The 15,431-nt window shown below is 57.5% G+C and overlaps 1 long non-coding RNA gene across 1 annotated transcript; it reads left to right on the top strand.

Moving 5' to 3' along the window:
* Window positions 1-6,158: 6,158 nt before the first annotated feature.
* Window positions 6,159-14,197, top strand: LOC127671525 (uncharacterized). The gene is made up of 2 exons (XR_007974771.1): window positions 6,159-6,609; window positions 13,044-14,197. It is a non-coding gene; the product is annotated as an uncharacterized LOC127671525 (long non-coding RNA).
* The last annotated feature ends 1,234 nt before the right edge of the window (window positions 14,198-15,431 follow it).

Genomic DNA, 15,431 nt, shown 5'->3' with positions numbered 1-15,431 from the left:
GTGTGTGTGTGTGTGTGTGTGTGTGTGTGTGTGTGTGTGTGTGTGTGAGACTGTGAGAAAGAGAGAGAGGGAGAGAGAGGGAGAGGGAGGAAGAGGAGGAGGAGGGTACCAGGACTGGATCCCACAGTGTTTCTTGAGAAGGGCGGAAGGGAGCAATTGGGGAGCAGGAAGCTGCAGGTTATTGGGGTGCCAGGGATTCAAGCACCCACCGTGATGGCAAGACCAGCTGTTAACTGCAGCTCCAGTGAACCAGAGGCTCTTCCAGCCTCCACTTGCCGGCACACACAGACACACAAACACTCATACACTATACATATACACACACATATACAAGTATGTATGTGTATGTATAGATATGTGTGTGTATATGTGTGTATGTGTGTGTGTAGGTGGTTTTGTTTGTTTGTTTGTTTGTTTTGAAACAGGGTCTTTCGTCTTTCTATGTAGTTCTGGCTGTCCTAAAATTTGCTCTATGGACCAGGCTGGCTTTGAACTCATAAAGATTCTCCTGCCTCTGTGTCCTGGGTGCCAGGGATTAAAGGTGTGTGCCATCACCACCTAGCAATAAAATGTATTTTTTTTAAATTAATGCTGGGCCAGGTGGTGGTGGAGCACTCTCTTGATTCCGTAACTCAGGAGGCAGAGGCAGGAGAATCTTCTGAGTTCAAGGCCAGCCTGGTCTACAGAGTGGGTTCCACTGCTGGGGCAACATGGAGAAAGCCAGTTTCAGAAAACCTGAATAAATAAATAAATTAGGTAGATACAGCTTCATGCTGGGCACGGTGGTGCACACCTTTAGTGTCAGCACTGAGAAGGCAGGGGCAGGTGGACCTCTGAAGGTCAAGGCCAGCCTGGTCCACTAGCGTGAGTTCCAGGACAGCCAGGTTTGCATAGTGTGACCCTGTCTCAAAAACTACATTAATTAAAATTAAAATAACACAAAAAGCTCTTCCAGTTACATTTGAATTTAGGATACAGAGTGAGTTGGTTTAGTATAAATTTTTATAAAGGTTTATTTATTTTATGTATGTGAGCACACTGTCACTGTCTTCAGACACATCAGAAGAGGGCATCAGATCCCATTACAGATGGTAGTGAGCCACCATGTGGTTGCTGGGAATTGAACTCAGGACCTCTGGAAGAGCAGCCGGTGCTCTAACCACTGAGCCATCTCTCCAGCCCTTAGTATAACTTTTTGTGCTTGTTTAGTATATTACAGGGGACATAGTTACATATTTTGTTGTTATTGCTGTTTCTTCAAAATTGGCCCATGATGTAGTTCTGGCTGTTCTGCTGTCCTGGAACTCTCTCTGTAAACCAGGCTGGTCTTGAACTCACAGAGACAGGCTTGCCTCCCAAGTGCTGGTATTAAATGCTTGGGCCAGACTCGCATTTACATACTTTAAAAAAAAAGCTGACCTAGCACTGTGGCTGGGCCTGTAATTCCACCACTTGGAAGGTTAAGGATCATTGCCAGGAGTTTTAGGGGAATCTAAGCCGCCTGTGTACTGTACTGAGTTCCAGCCTGGGCTACACCAGGAGACCCTGTCGTCCAAACCCGTCCTTCCTGATCAGCGAAACAAAAATTCCAGCGTGTACTTTGAAATCAAATGCAACTACGTGCCTTTGTGGTCTGGAAACCGCACTTGGGAGGCGCATACTAAGCACACCAGGAGCTAAAGTCGTTTAATTGGCTTTGGCCAAAGCCTGGGGTCTCTCCTTGCACCTGGCAGCAGCCAGTGGAAGCGAATCTGCACCCATTTTACAGGTTAGGCGAGGCCCGGGAGTGAGAGACGGGTATCACTAGTGTTTAAGTTCGTGGGCGATGGGCTTGGCGGGTACGGCGGGCCTGGTGCTCCCTGTCCCAGCTCCGGTGGTTGCCTGCGAGCTTATTTTACCTCCTCCCGCAGCCGGCGACAGGAAGTGCACGCGTGGGAGCGGCCCGGGCGTCCGCTCAGTTCCCTCGTCCGGACCCATCTCCCAGAGGCCTGGGACAGGGATCCCCCCAGCTCCGGCCTCGGGACCCCCGCGCCAGCCCCGCCCCGGCCATTGTTTACTCCGCAGACGACTCCAGGAAACTTTGCTCGCCCGCAGTAATTTTATTTGGGAAAGTCGGGCGGTTGCCATAGCAACCCCACTGACGTCAGAGGGGCTGGGGCCCGAAATCTCCCGGAAGGGAGGGGGTGTTGAGGAGGGGAGACCCCGAGAAAGGCGCGCTTTAACCCTGTGCGCTCCAGCGCCTGGCTGCGGCGCACAACCAAATTTGACATTTTAAGCCGCTTATCTCCTCCTCCCCCTGCCAGGGCTTCAAGTCAGCCCGCGTGCTGGGCTAGGCCTGGGGCCACTCCTGTGCCACCTACCCCAACAGCGCCCTGGTAACTACCCACCCCGTGGCCACTCCTGTGCCACCTACCCCAGCAGTGCCCTGGTAACTACCCACCCTGGGGCCACTCCTGTGCCACCTACCCCAACAGCGACCTGGTAACTACCCATCCTGGGGCCACTCCTGTGCCACCTACCCCAACAGCGCCCTGGTAACTACCCACCCTGGGGCCACTCCTGTGCCACCTACCCCAACAGCGCCCTGGTAACTACCCACCCGGGGCCACTCCTGTGCCACCTACCCCAACAGTGTCCTGGTAACTACCCACCCGGGGCCACTCCTGTGCCACCTACCCCAACAGTGCCCTGGTAACTACCCACCCCGGGCCACTCCTGTGCCACCTACCCCAACAGTGCCCTGGTAACTACCCACCCGGGGCCACTCCTGTGCCACCTACCCCAACAGCGCCCTGGTAACTACCCACCCCGGGCCACTCCTGTGCCACCTACCCCAACACCCTGGTAACTACCCACCCCGGGCCACTCCTGTGCCACCTACCCCAACAGCACCCTGGTAACTACCCACCCTGGGGCCACTCCTGTGCCACCTACCCCAACAGCGCCCTGGTAACTACCCACCCCGGGCCACTCCTGTGCCACCTACCCCAACAGTGCCCTGGTAACTACCCACCCTGGGGCCACTCCTGTGCCACCTACCCCAACAGTGCCCTGGTAACTACCCACCCTGGGGCCACTCCTGTGCCACCTACCCCAACAGTGCCCTGGTAAGTACCCACCCCGGGCCACTCCTGTGCCACCTACCCCAACAGCGCCCTGGTAACTACCCACCGCGGGGCCACTCCTGTACCACCGGTACCCCAACAGTGCCCTGGTAAGTACCCACCCCGGGCCACTCCTGTGCCACCTACCCCAACAGCGCCCTGGTAACTACCCACCGCGGGGCCACTCCTGTACCACCGGTACCCCAACAGTGCCCTGGTAACTACCCACCCCGGGCCACTCCTGTGCCACCTACCCCAACTGGTAACTAGCTATCCTTGGGGCCACTCCTGTGTCACCCATCCCACCAGCGCCCTGGTAACTACCCACCCCGAGGCCCAAGCCTCTGGAGACCCTGGCAAGACTGTTTATCTCCAGGGGACCCCTCTAAGCCGCAGTTGGCAGGCACCTCTGCCCAACACTAGGCCCCACACCGGCAGCTGAATGACAGAGCTGGGCGCCCTCCCCGGATGCGGGGGAGCGGCAGTGCCCCAGCGAGGGGGCAGGGATCTGGTGGGCCCGGGACAGTCCACAACACAGTCGGTCTCCACGGCGACAGGAGGCGGGCTGCCTGCCGGCCAGAGGAGCTCGAGCTAGCCGCCAGCCAGTGGGGAGGAGCCTCCCTAACCGCAGTGACGTGGGGCCTCCCTGTTTGATGTCTCTGTGCCGGGTTGCCATGGGGCCCGGGGCGCTCTGCGTGTGTGTGCCCGGGTGACCTGTGGGGCGACCTTCAGACCTGACAGGGTCCCTGGACACAGCCCTCCCCCACTTCACCAACCTGGTGGGATCGAAGATGCTCTACTTCCTGTGGGGCAGAGCATGACAGAACCAGCTGTGCGTGTGCGTGTGCGTGTGTGTGTGTGTGTGTGTGTGTGTGTGTACACACGTCTGCATATGTATGTATGTATGTACTTGTGGCGGTGCCTACACAATATGGCCTCACCCTGTCCTGGGCCTCCCCATTTTCTTCCATGACCAAAAAGTCACTAGCTAAGGTTAGTGACCTCAGATCCTGCCGTCTCTTGTCTTTGGACTAGAGCAGCTCCCTGGGGACAGACGGTGAGGGTCAGGGTCAGCGCCAGGGTTTGGGAGCTGTTGCACGAGCTAGACCCAAGCCGTACCAGTTCACTCACTTGTGAACGGACCTTTCCAGACCACGTGTGATGGTGAATGCCTGTCATCTCAGTACTGGGGAAACTGAGGCAGGAGGATCCTGAGTCCTAAGCAGCAGAGGCTGGGCTACACAGTGAGGCTGTCCCCACAGAGCAGAGTGGAATGACAAATGAAGTGTCTACAGACAACGGATGAGGCTTTGGCAGTGTGTGTCTGAGGGCAGGGTAATGAGGTCTCTGAGGGGCACACAGGGGGCACCCCCAGAGTCAGGCCTGTGCCGACTGAACTCCTGTGTATACACAGGACACCAGGGGAACTCCATGGATAGTCTTGGACTGTCTGTCTGTCTGTCTCTCTCCCTTTTTCCCTCCCTCCCTCTAATTCTCTGCCTTTATTTATTTATTTTTGGTCTTTTGGATTTGGTGTTTTGAGACAGGGTTTCTCTGTATAGCCCTGGCTGTCCTGGAACTCACTCTGTAGACCAGGCTGGCCTCGAACTCAGAAATCCGCCTGCCTCTGCCTCCCAGAGTGCTGGGATTACAGGCGTGCACCACCACTGCCTAGCATTCTCTGCCTTTATTGAGAGAGATAGATATCTTTCTTTCAATTTTTGAGGCAGGGTCTCATACAGTCCAAGCTGGCCTCAAACCCACCGTATAGCCCAAGGATGGCTTTGAACTCCCGACCCTGCTGCTTCTACTTTCTGGAAAGACGTTTTCGTCTTCATTGAAACTGCGCAGGGGCAGTGAGGCCGACTCTCCCATCTTCCAGGGCTTACTTACCCTGAGTTGGAGAATTCTGTGCCACTCCAAATCCTCCCCTGGGGCCCGACGGGGTGGGGTGGGCCTCTTTCCCCTCCTGCCCCAACCTGTCAGATCTTGCACTCTGGGCCAGCCTGCCTGTTGGGCCCCGCATGGGAAAGAGGCTGAGAGTCCCCCAGACTCGGGCCCCTGGGGTGATGATCTAGCGAGCCTTCACCCCACGCGCACCCCAGAGTTGGAGAGGGGGCTCAGCCCGAGAAGTGACCAGAGCCACCCGTGCTCCCTGCAGTGCTCCACCTGGCATGTGGTCACCCCTCTCCCCTAGTCTTATTCAAAGGGGAGGCGTCTCCTCGTCTCCTCCTCCCGCACAGGACGGGGACTCCGTGGCAGTATATGGAAATGTTGGGAGTGGTTGTGCGATAGCCACCCGCTCTGGGAAGGCCTGGCCCCTGCTGCTGAAAGGGGCTGTTGAGCTGAGCGTGGGCTGGGGTCCGCCCGCCTCTGCTCTGCCCAGCAGAGCCCAGGGAGGTTGGCGCGGCCACAGAGGGCACCCTGCCCCTCCTTGGCTGGGTTTTGTTTGCCCCCTACCTGGGCACCAGGCCAGGCCCTGAGGCAGGGCCCCGTCCAGGGCAACAATACCCCCGTGTTCCCGATGGTGGACGGGGGGCCTAAGGATGAGGAGGGGGAGACGTGTACAGAAAAAGGGAGGGATGGAGGGGGGAGGGGGCTCTTTCTCAGGGATATACCGGTAGCTGTGGAGTCTCCCAGAGGTCCCCGTGGGTGGGTGGGGGAGGGTGCCGGGAAGCCAGGAGAGGGGAGGGGTGCAGACTCAGGGGTCACCTAGCCTAGAATCAGAAAGTCTTGTCCACAGCAGCAAGAGAGGATTGGATGAGATAAAAGGAGGGACTTCCTAGACTGGCGAAGGTGCTGTAGAAGTGAAGATTCCCGTTTGGTAGAACCCCCCTCCCCCCAAAGCACCCATGCCCATGCCCACTCCGGATATGGAGAAAGTTGGGCCTGAGTTGGGGGACAGACGAGTGAGCGTGGGGCGGGCCGCCTCGGGGGCACATGACGGCGGCGCCCGCCCCGCCCCGCGCCCGCCCCCTGCCCGGCCGTGGGGGGAGGAGACGCGGAGGTTTTAAAGGCGATCTGGGCCGGCCGGCGGGGTGGGGCGCGGCCGGCGTCGTCTCGCCCGCGCGCAGCCCGGCTCCCCTCCCCCGCGGGGAACTGGGGTCCGACCCGGGAGAGACTCGCGGGGCGCGGGCGGCGACAACTTTCCCGCGCGGGCCGGGGAGCAGAGAGGGGGCCGTGACCGCCTGGCCCGGGAGGCAAAGAACTGGATCTGGCTGCGGGCGACAGCAGGTAGACTTGCGGGGCCCGAAGGCCTGACCCCGGCGTGGTGCAGCGCCCAGGCCACAGCCCCGGGTCTGGACGAGAGGCCTGCTGCTGTCTTGTGCTAGCCCCAGACTGACCTCTAGATTTGCAGGCCACCGAACCCCTCAGCTGTGCGTGACCTTCCAGCCTGGCCAGGCCCGACTGGCCATCTGAGTGTCTAGGAAGTGCCTTGGCCCCTGTACCTGTTCCCTTCCCAGCCTGCAGCAGCCGCCCGCCTCTGGCAGGGTGGCCCGAGAAGGTAAGTCTGGGGGCTGCACGAGCCCGGCCCCGAGGCTGCCCCAGCCAGCCCAGCTCAGAGCCCGCACGCCGGGCAGGCAGGTGCGCCGGCTTCCAGGCGAGGTGATGCGGGCTCGCCCTGGCCGCTCACCACCCACACACTGCCTGGGCCAGCCTGGGCACATGTGTTCACACCACCACAGGGCTGGGAAGGGAGGATCCTTCCCCGGGCCCATGCCCCGAGGAACATCATAGCTCTCTGTCCTTGTCGTGGGGAGGGGTCCCTAAGACCCCCTCGACTGGACAGGCCTTGCTTGAGGACCTAGCAGGGGGCCTTAAAATAGCTGTGGGCCCAGCCCAGGGCTGGCACGCGGCGCAGATGCGTGACAGGGCGTGTCCAGGGGGTCGGGCCTGTCTGAGCTGGCCCGGCCTCTGAGCTTGGCAGATTCTTACTTGCTGGAGAAAAGCAGCAGAGGCAGATGCCCCATGAGGCACCCCATGCCATGGGCCACCCTATGCCTGTTGCAAGTGGAGGCCAGATGTTCCCAGCAGGCCCCAGCTAGCCCTATCCTTGTGCACGTCCCTGCAACAGGCCTGTGTGGGAACAGGAGGGGCTCAGTGGAGCACAGGCTTAGAGCTGATGTGGCCGAGGTTGGCGCGGGACTTACTGCGACCCTCCTGCCTCAGCTTCCTGAGTGCTAGGATGACAGGGTACGGCACCATGTCCACCCTGGTCCCATAGCAGCATGGTGCTGGTTACTTTTGTTTTCTGAGTCTGATGTAGCCCAGGCTAGCCTCAAATTGCTGATCTTCCTGTCTCCGCACTTGAGTGCGGGGGTCACAGGACTGCACCATTCCAGGCTTCCACAGTCCTGGTGATTGAACTCGGGCCCTGAGCATGCCAGGCAAGCACTCTGCTCTCTGAACTACATCTCCGTCCTCTTTGTAGTTGACGGAGACAGCGTTTTTTGTAGTTTGGGCTAGCCTCAAACTTGCCATGAAGCCAATAGCGGTCTTGAGCTCTCTATTCTCTTTCCTGCAGCTCTCAAGTGCTAGGGTTATGGGCAGGAGCCACCAGCGCCGGCTCAGGCAACCTTTTCTTTATGAAGAGAACGTAGACATTACTGGGAATGTCTCCGCCACCGCCTCAGTTTTTCCATCTGTAAATGGGAACATTTGGAGGTGGAGTGGAACAGAGCACACCTAGTCTCCCGTGGGGTGCTGAGGTCTCTTCCTATCCCGCCGTTGAATGTCCTCAGTGGACACCGGAGGTGTGTCTTCCTCGCTGGTCATGGAGAAGGTTTGAGGGTGGTGGCGTGGGCGTGAGAATTCTTGGGTAGGGAAGGACAGCATCATGCCGGGCATGGCTGAGTCACACTGAGCCGGCGCCTCGCCTCAGGCTGCTGGAGCTGGAGCTGGCGCCACCCTGGGTGTGGCTACTGAGCTGTGGCCCTGGGCAGAGCAGGGCTGGGTGGCAGGATGGGCACATGGGCTTTGAGCGGCCGAGGGGAGCAAATTTGGGACGCCCGTCAGTCTCTGTGCCCTTTCTAGGTCTGGGTTCATTCAAACCACAAGTATGCGTTTGAGGCTCTGGAACGTTAAACTTTGGGCCTGGGAATAATGATCATCAGTCTATTAATAAAAAATTTTTTGAGGCATGATCTAGTGTAATGCAGTCCGTAGTGTGATGCTGTCCTGGAACTGGATAAGTAGTCAGGGTGTCCTTGAACTCCTGATCCTTAAGCCACTACCTCCTGAGCGCTGGGATTACTGGTGCGCACCATGATGACAGGTTTGTGCTTCAAGATGGGACCCACTGACTCAGTGCTTCCAGCAGAATGGTCAGGCACTCTCTGCCCACGGTCAGTGTATTTCATAGCCTACCGTGGTCTTGAACACACGGCAATCCCCCTGGCTGGTAGACTGACAGACACGCCTCACAATGCCTGGCTGGCTCCTGGAAGTTTTGCAGAGTTAAGGGAGTGAGCCAACGTCTTCCAGAAGACAGTGGGTGATGGAGGTCAGCGCACAGTCCCATCTCCTGTCCCAGGCCAGGCCAGGCCCTGGGATGAACGTCACCCTGCGGACACTGGCTTGAGGGGAACCCAGCACAGCAAACAGAATGTTAAGGAATGAGGGGGGGGTGGGTTGTTGGACTGTGGCTGGCGGGCAGCGAGGGTGGGACGTGGCTGCCGTCTTTGCCTATTTATACCAAGTGATTCAGCCCTCCCTCACCCCTTCCTGCGCCCCCTCCACTCGCGGCTAGGCACCGGGCCCACCCACTTGCCTATGCCCTGCCCCCCAACCCGGGCGGGTTGTCTGGTCCCTGCGTGGGGACGGGCGTGGAGGGCAGGCATCTGCGCCGCAGGTCGGGTTGGCCCCAACCCAGCCGCCCAGCTCCTGGGAAGAGTCTGGGCCGTGAGCGGCGGTGACGGGGGCGGGGGCGGGGCGGAGCTGGGCGGAGCCTGCAGCCCTTGGTATTTTCCGATCCTCGCTGCTTCGCGAGAGTGGAAAGTATTTGGGGATCAGGCTTGGGGACGGCCCGAGGGCCTCTGCCCTGGTTCCTTCTTGGGGTTCACTGTGGGTCCTCCAGGGATGCCGAGGGCTTGTAGGCTGTGTGTGTTAATACCGACCGGGATGCCACAACCCAAGGCCCCCCGCCCTGTTCCCCAAGCGCTCCAGCTCCAGGACTTCTGGCCCTTTGAGTCCCCCTGTGATACTGAGAGTCACAATCCTTGGTACAGGGTGTCCCGACTCCTGGACAACTGCGTGGTAATGCCCCTCCACGCCAGACACAGACCTCTGATGTCTGTGAGGATGGGAGTGGCCTTGGCTGCAGCCTTGGGCTCTTTGTAGGGGAAACCCCACAGGAAACCAGCCTGGCCAAATGGCCGCCCTTCCCGTTCTGGTCCCTGGGACGAATATGCTGTCTCACTTCCGGAGGTGACTGGGGAGGCTGGTCAGCCTGTGGCCCTGGGCTGCCCCCCAGACCCCAGAGAGACAGAGGTGGGCTGGGGCTAGGGCTTGTTGGGACGGAGAGGTAGCCTGTCTGTGTGTGTGTGTGTGTGTGTGTGCGTGCGCGTGCATGTATTCGGGAAGACACAACAGGATATCTCAACCCTTATTCCTCAGACATTGGTAATGCCACATCCAGACATTAGGATCCACTGTCCTGCCTGGTATGACAGAATGCTTCTGTCCTTGATGCCACCCAGGGACTCTCCCAATTACTTAGGAAGTAGAGATTTTCTTTCTTTTTAAGGTGTGTGTGTGTGTGTGTGTGTGTGTGTGTTGGGTAAGTGCATGTGTGTGGAGGTGCCCACAGAGTCCAGAAGAGGGCGCCACATCCGATGGGGCTGTAACCACAGGCATTTGTGAGCTGGGGAACTAAACTGTTGTCTTTCCAGCCCCGAATTTGTGTTTTTTTAGAGTCTCATGTATCCCAGGCTGCCCCCCAACTTGCTCTGTGGACAAATTTCTTGTTTTATTTTTATTTTGTTTTTCCTAGACAGGCTTTCTCTGTGTAGTCCTGGCTGTCCTGGAACTTTCTTGGTAGACCAGGCCGGCCTTGAACTCTCCAAGACACACCTGCCTCTGCCTGCAGAGTGCTGGGAATATGTGTATAAAGCACCACACTTCCTTGATATGGTGCGGTGTGTGTGTGTGTGTGTGTAGCCAAGCCCAGTCAGTGTGCTAGGCCCGCAACTGCCATTGAGCCTTACCCCTTGTTACTTTTCTTTTTTTTTAAATTAGCAATTATTTCCGTGTGCAGGTATTTTGTGTACATGTAGGCCTGGAGTCTGCGGAGTCCAGAAAAAAGGGTCAGATTCCCTAGAACTAAAGTTGGAGATAGTTGTTAGCCACCATGTCGGTGCTGGGTATTGAACCTGGAACCCTCCGGAAGAGTAGCTAGTGCTCTTGACCCCTGGGCCATCTCTAGACCTTTCCTTTTGAGACACACCAGGCTGGCTTCTACGTTGAGATCTTTTTACCTCCGTCCTGGATGCAGGGATTACAAGTGTGCAGCCCGCTGTCATGCCACGTGTCAGGCTCTGAGGTAACTCATTATTGCTCTTTTGCAGACAGAGACTTTGTCACTGAGCAGGTGTGTTCTTTGCTCAGAGTCAAGCAGGGAAGAAGCTGTGTAGCTCACACGCAGGCCGACGAGATCCAGGACTGTGTTCCCCTGGCCAAAGCCCTTTCTCTGCCTTTCCTTTTTTCCCCCTTTAGAAAGGAACTCATGTAGACCAGGCTGGCCTCAAACTCACACATAGATCTTCCTGCTTCTCTCTCCTCAAAGCTGGGAGCACAGGTGCGGCCTCTCTAGGGCCCCGGTGCTTGGCATGAGCTGTCAGGATTGTGTGTGACTGACGTCCTCCAAGGTAGAAGACATTGAACCTCCTGGAACAGGAGGTGGTTGTGAGCCACCACGTGGGTGCTGGGAACTCAACTCAGGCGCTCTGCGAGAGCAGCAAGTGCTCTTAACCACTGAGCCTTCTCTCCAGCCCCAACCTTGTTTTCTCAGAGAAGGCATCTTACGGGGATGGAGCTGGTGAGGCGGGCGGGCGGGCTGGTGGTGAGCCCTAGGGAGTCTTGTCCTTCTCCTCCCCAGCTCTGGAATTCCAAGTGTGAACTCCCATGCCTGGGGACAACACAAGCGCTCGTGCGTACCTGGTACCCACTTTATTGACTGACCTGTCACTGCAGACCCTGACATTCTGTAAAGAAGATGTGTGTGTTTGGTCTTTTGTGTGGGTCTGTGCACGTCAGTGCAGTGCCCTCAGAGGCCAGAAGAGCGAGTGAAGTCCCAGGAAGCTGGAGTTACAGGCAGTTGTGACAGGTGCTGAGAACCAAACTCAGGCCCTCTGCAAGAGCAGTACCCACTTGTAAGCACGGAGTCAGCTCTTTATCTGAAACAAGGTGTCACTATGCAACCCTGGATGGTCTGAGACTCCCTAAGTAGAGCCAAGTTGGCCTTGAACTCACAGAGATAAGGCTGCAGAAGTTAAGTCCTGGTTCAAGTGCTTTGCTTTGCCCTTCAAGTGCTGTGCCTAACGGTGTGCACCGCCATTCCTGACCCTTCAGTTTACTTTTATTGTGTTTGTGAATGTTTGCTTACAGGCATGTACATGCACCATACATGTGTCTGGTGCCCACGAGACCAGCAGGCAGCATCGGAGCTCTTAGAAATAGAGCTATCGATAGCTGTGCTTGTCACGTAGGTTCTGGGAAAAAACCTGTCATCTCTCCAACACTGAAATTCTTTAAGACAATTTTTTTAAAAGTTTTATATGTGTATTCAGAGGAGGACTTGCAAAGGGTCGGCATGCTTTTCTGCTTTGTGGTTCTTGGGCTTTGAGCTCAGGGCATTGGGCTCCACGGCAAGTGTGTTTGCGTGCTGGACCATCCCGCTGGCCCCTGAGAGCTTTAATTGGCATGCAGGAAGCTGGTCTACATGGGGCAGGCTCTAAATTTTAGGGCTTGCACTGGTACTGAGTGCCAAATACCCTCTCCGTAAATTTTCACTGGCCCTCTTAGTAGTCTTTTGTTTTGTTTTGATTTTTCTTTTTGTTTGAGACTAAGGTCTCAAACTGCAGCCCAGTTAGGCCTAAAACTCACTACGTACCTCAAGCAGGCTTTTGATTTGATTCTTGGCAACCTTCCTGCCTCAGTATCCTCAGTGCTGAGATAAACCTGAGCCACCAACTGCAATTGCGATAGTCTGCTTTACAGATGGGGAAACTGAGGCTTGGGGGGGGGGCTCTGGGAGACCCGAGGAGCAGGGACTGGCGTGACTGAGGTATTGTTGGGGTGGGCCGGCCTGCCTCTCCTTGCTTGGGCCCTGGGTGTGTGGGGTGGGGGTGGGGTACATCTGAGCTGGCTGTGGAGGAGAGGGCTGAGGTGGGAGGCCCTGGAGTTTCCTCCTGCCCTTCAGGCTTCTAGGAAGTGGCGCCAGCTGGGGTGAGGTCACTTCCTCCCTCCAACCGCCCCCCTCCCTCCGCTTCCTCTCTCCATGGCCCCATTTGGCCTGCGTTGGGCTCAGGGCTGTGGGTGGGGATAGAAACCGTGGAAAGCAGCTGAGGAGGCTCTGCCGCCTCTTTGGCCTGTCAGGGCTTCCGGGCACCTTCAGCCTTGTAGAGCTGGGGCCAGAGGCGCTCCCGCGTGCCCGGCATGCAGCTGGCTCCCTCCATCCTTCCTACTGATGCATGCTTTTCTTTTTAGGGAGGTTTCTTCCCTCTGGGAAGCAGAGGAGGGCTGGGGTGGGGCTGAGGAGGTCAGGGCCTTTCCCCAGCACCACTTAAACTGCGTGTGGGGAGGCGCGCCTATAATCCTAGACTCAATCCTAGACTGGCACGTTCGGAAACTGCCTCAGCTATGTGGGACCCTGCCTGAAATGAAGACAGGCCGGCGGGCGGAGACGCTCCAACCTCATTGTCGCTTCTCTCTCTCCTATAGGTGCCACAGTCCGGTCCCACCTGCTGTCCCTCACCGTGCCTCGGACGGCTGGGGTTCCTGGGGATGGGATTTGATGCCAGTCACAAATCACATTGCCAGGGATTTCCAACTGACCCTGTGCTCTGCCCTGGGGGCTCCTGTTGCCAAGGATGTTTGTCTTGGGGACGGGTAACGGAGAAGCCCGGCATGACCACTGGCCTGAGGAGCAGGGCTTAGCTGCTTGTGAGCAAGGTTCACTGCAGTCGTGTTCACAGTGGCTAAGTTCCGCCCCCCGGACCCCACGTCCTCAGGCCGCTGCCGCCCACCCTGCTCTGCCTCCCGCCTGGCCTGGCCTGGCTCTGCCTCTCCCTGGGCTCGGCCTCCTGTGCCTACTGAGCTGAAACAGTTGGTTCCAGTGCACTGGCTCAGTTCAGCAGGAACAGGAGTCCAGCCCCCTAGGAGCTGGCACCCCTGCAGCTGTCTGCCATGACCGAGACCTGGGGGCGATGGGGTAATTGGTCCCACGTGGGCCCAGCCGTCTGCTGGAGGCTCCTCTAGGCCTGCACTGGGTGCCCACCCCATATGGCCACACCTTTGGACTTTTGTGGGTCCCAAATAGAACAGATGGGTGAGTGGGTGATCCTTGCGTTAAAGCCCGCTGTGTCCCCTCAGTGCCTGGAGGCCCTTCTCAGTCTGGTGGGGCTCGGGCGCCACCCCTTACACACACCGTCTTTGAAGTCAGTTACTCAAGAGGAAGCTGTTTTAGGCCCTCTAACGGTTAAATGCCAACTCCCAGCTTCCGTGACAAGGCACTGACCTGACCCAGTGTGCCTAGCACTCCCATGGGGCCTGCAGCTCTGGTGACAGCGAGGCGGGTCTGCACAGGCTCTCAGGGTTATGAACAGACGGATCCATGCCCACCTCCCCACCCCACGTTGTGCCTGTTGTAATCTCCAGGCTTGGAAATTAAAAAGTTGCCTGTACCCACAACTGAGAGTGGATGTGGACTAGTTGGCATTGGCACGGGCCGAGTCGCACTTCCCCCCGCCACCCAGTGTCCTCTCCCCACCCTGGGCAGGGGCAAATGGAAACCTGGCTGGAGGAACAGAGGGTTGAAGCTTGTATTGGATGTTGTGCATATTTTCCAATTAAATAAACGCTCCCCAGCCCCATTCCTTCAGGTCTGCTGTCTCTTCCTTCCGGCCTCCCACATGTGCTGCCGGCTTTTTCATTTCTCTTTATTTTCAGACAGTGTCTCTGTGTAGACGAGGCTGACCTTGAATCAACCCTCCTTCAGTGTCTGGGTTTGGGGGACACCACCGCACCACACCCTGGGCTGCTCTACCTGCTTCCAGGAAGGTGTAAATATATTTCTGTGGTCAGAAAGTGCTGCGATCTGAAGACCCTGAGAGGTGCCATTTGGGGGCGGCTTAAACTGGGGTGTAGGAGAACAAACTGTGGAAAAGGGCTTTGGTTTGAGGTGTGACGTGAAGACAATAGACCTAAAGGGGCGACACTGACTGGCAAACTTGCGTGGCACCCCAGTTCCACGAGGGAGTATGTTCCAAGAATGTACTCTGCGTATGCCGGGGTGCACTGGCTGAGAAGATGCCAGGCCTGAGGGCGCGCATACACAGACAACACACATGCCGAAGGGCCTGAGAGGCGGGTTGCCTCTGATTAGCTCCCTTGAGTCAATCCCTGGAACTATGGCCACCATACTCAGTCATGGCTCCCCTGGTGACCAAGCAGCGCGCGCGCATGCGCGCACACACAGAGCTCAGCTTCACTCATTCACACACACACCAGCGTGCACACGCACACAGAGCGCAGCTTCACTCACACACTCACACACACATCCCAGCTTCTGGGAGAACTGTCTTCAGGTCAGACACAACTGAAGGACAGAGAGAGCCCAAGAATGAGAAGAAAACGCAGGCCGTCCCCTGGATGAATCCATCTAAGGAATGGGCGCCTCATCCACAGCCCAGGTCAATGGGGACACAGGCGTCCCCAGCTGCCCTGCGCACCTGGAGCGACCTCCCAAGCTCCGAACATCGTTGACTGGAGCCAGGCGCCCCCTGGTGGCCATTTCCTGCGATGTAAGGGCAGTGCAATCCCGTGCACTTTCTAAAACCTACCGTCTGTAGGTCTGGGCGTTCTAAGCCTCCTGACTTTCAGAGATTATGACATGCAGATGATAAAGCAGTAAATCTGCAGCAAGAGGTGCCTCTTCGTGTCACCGTGATGCCACTGGGAAGCCAGTAGCCCCCCCCCCCCCATCCCATTCTTGAAGCTGTGCCCAAAAACCGAGATGGAAAATGTTCTGGTTAACAGAACAGGTGGTGGTAGGTACCCCTGGCCCGGGTTTGTGTGGCAATGCAACCCAATCTCAAAATTAAAAAGAAG

Source organism: Apodemus sylvaticus, chromosome 21 (genome assembly GCF_947179515.1).
Source record: "Apodemus sylvaticus chromosome 21, mApoSyl1.1, whole genome shotgun sequence".
NCBI classification, from domain to species: domain Eukaryota; kingdom Metazoa; phylum Chordata; class Mammalia; order Rodentia; family Muridae; genus Apodemus; species Apodemus sylvaticus.
Note: the sequence above shows the minus strand (reverse complement) of the source record. Positions and strands in the feature narration are given on the sequence as shown.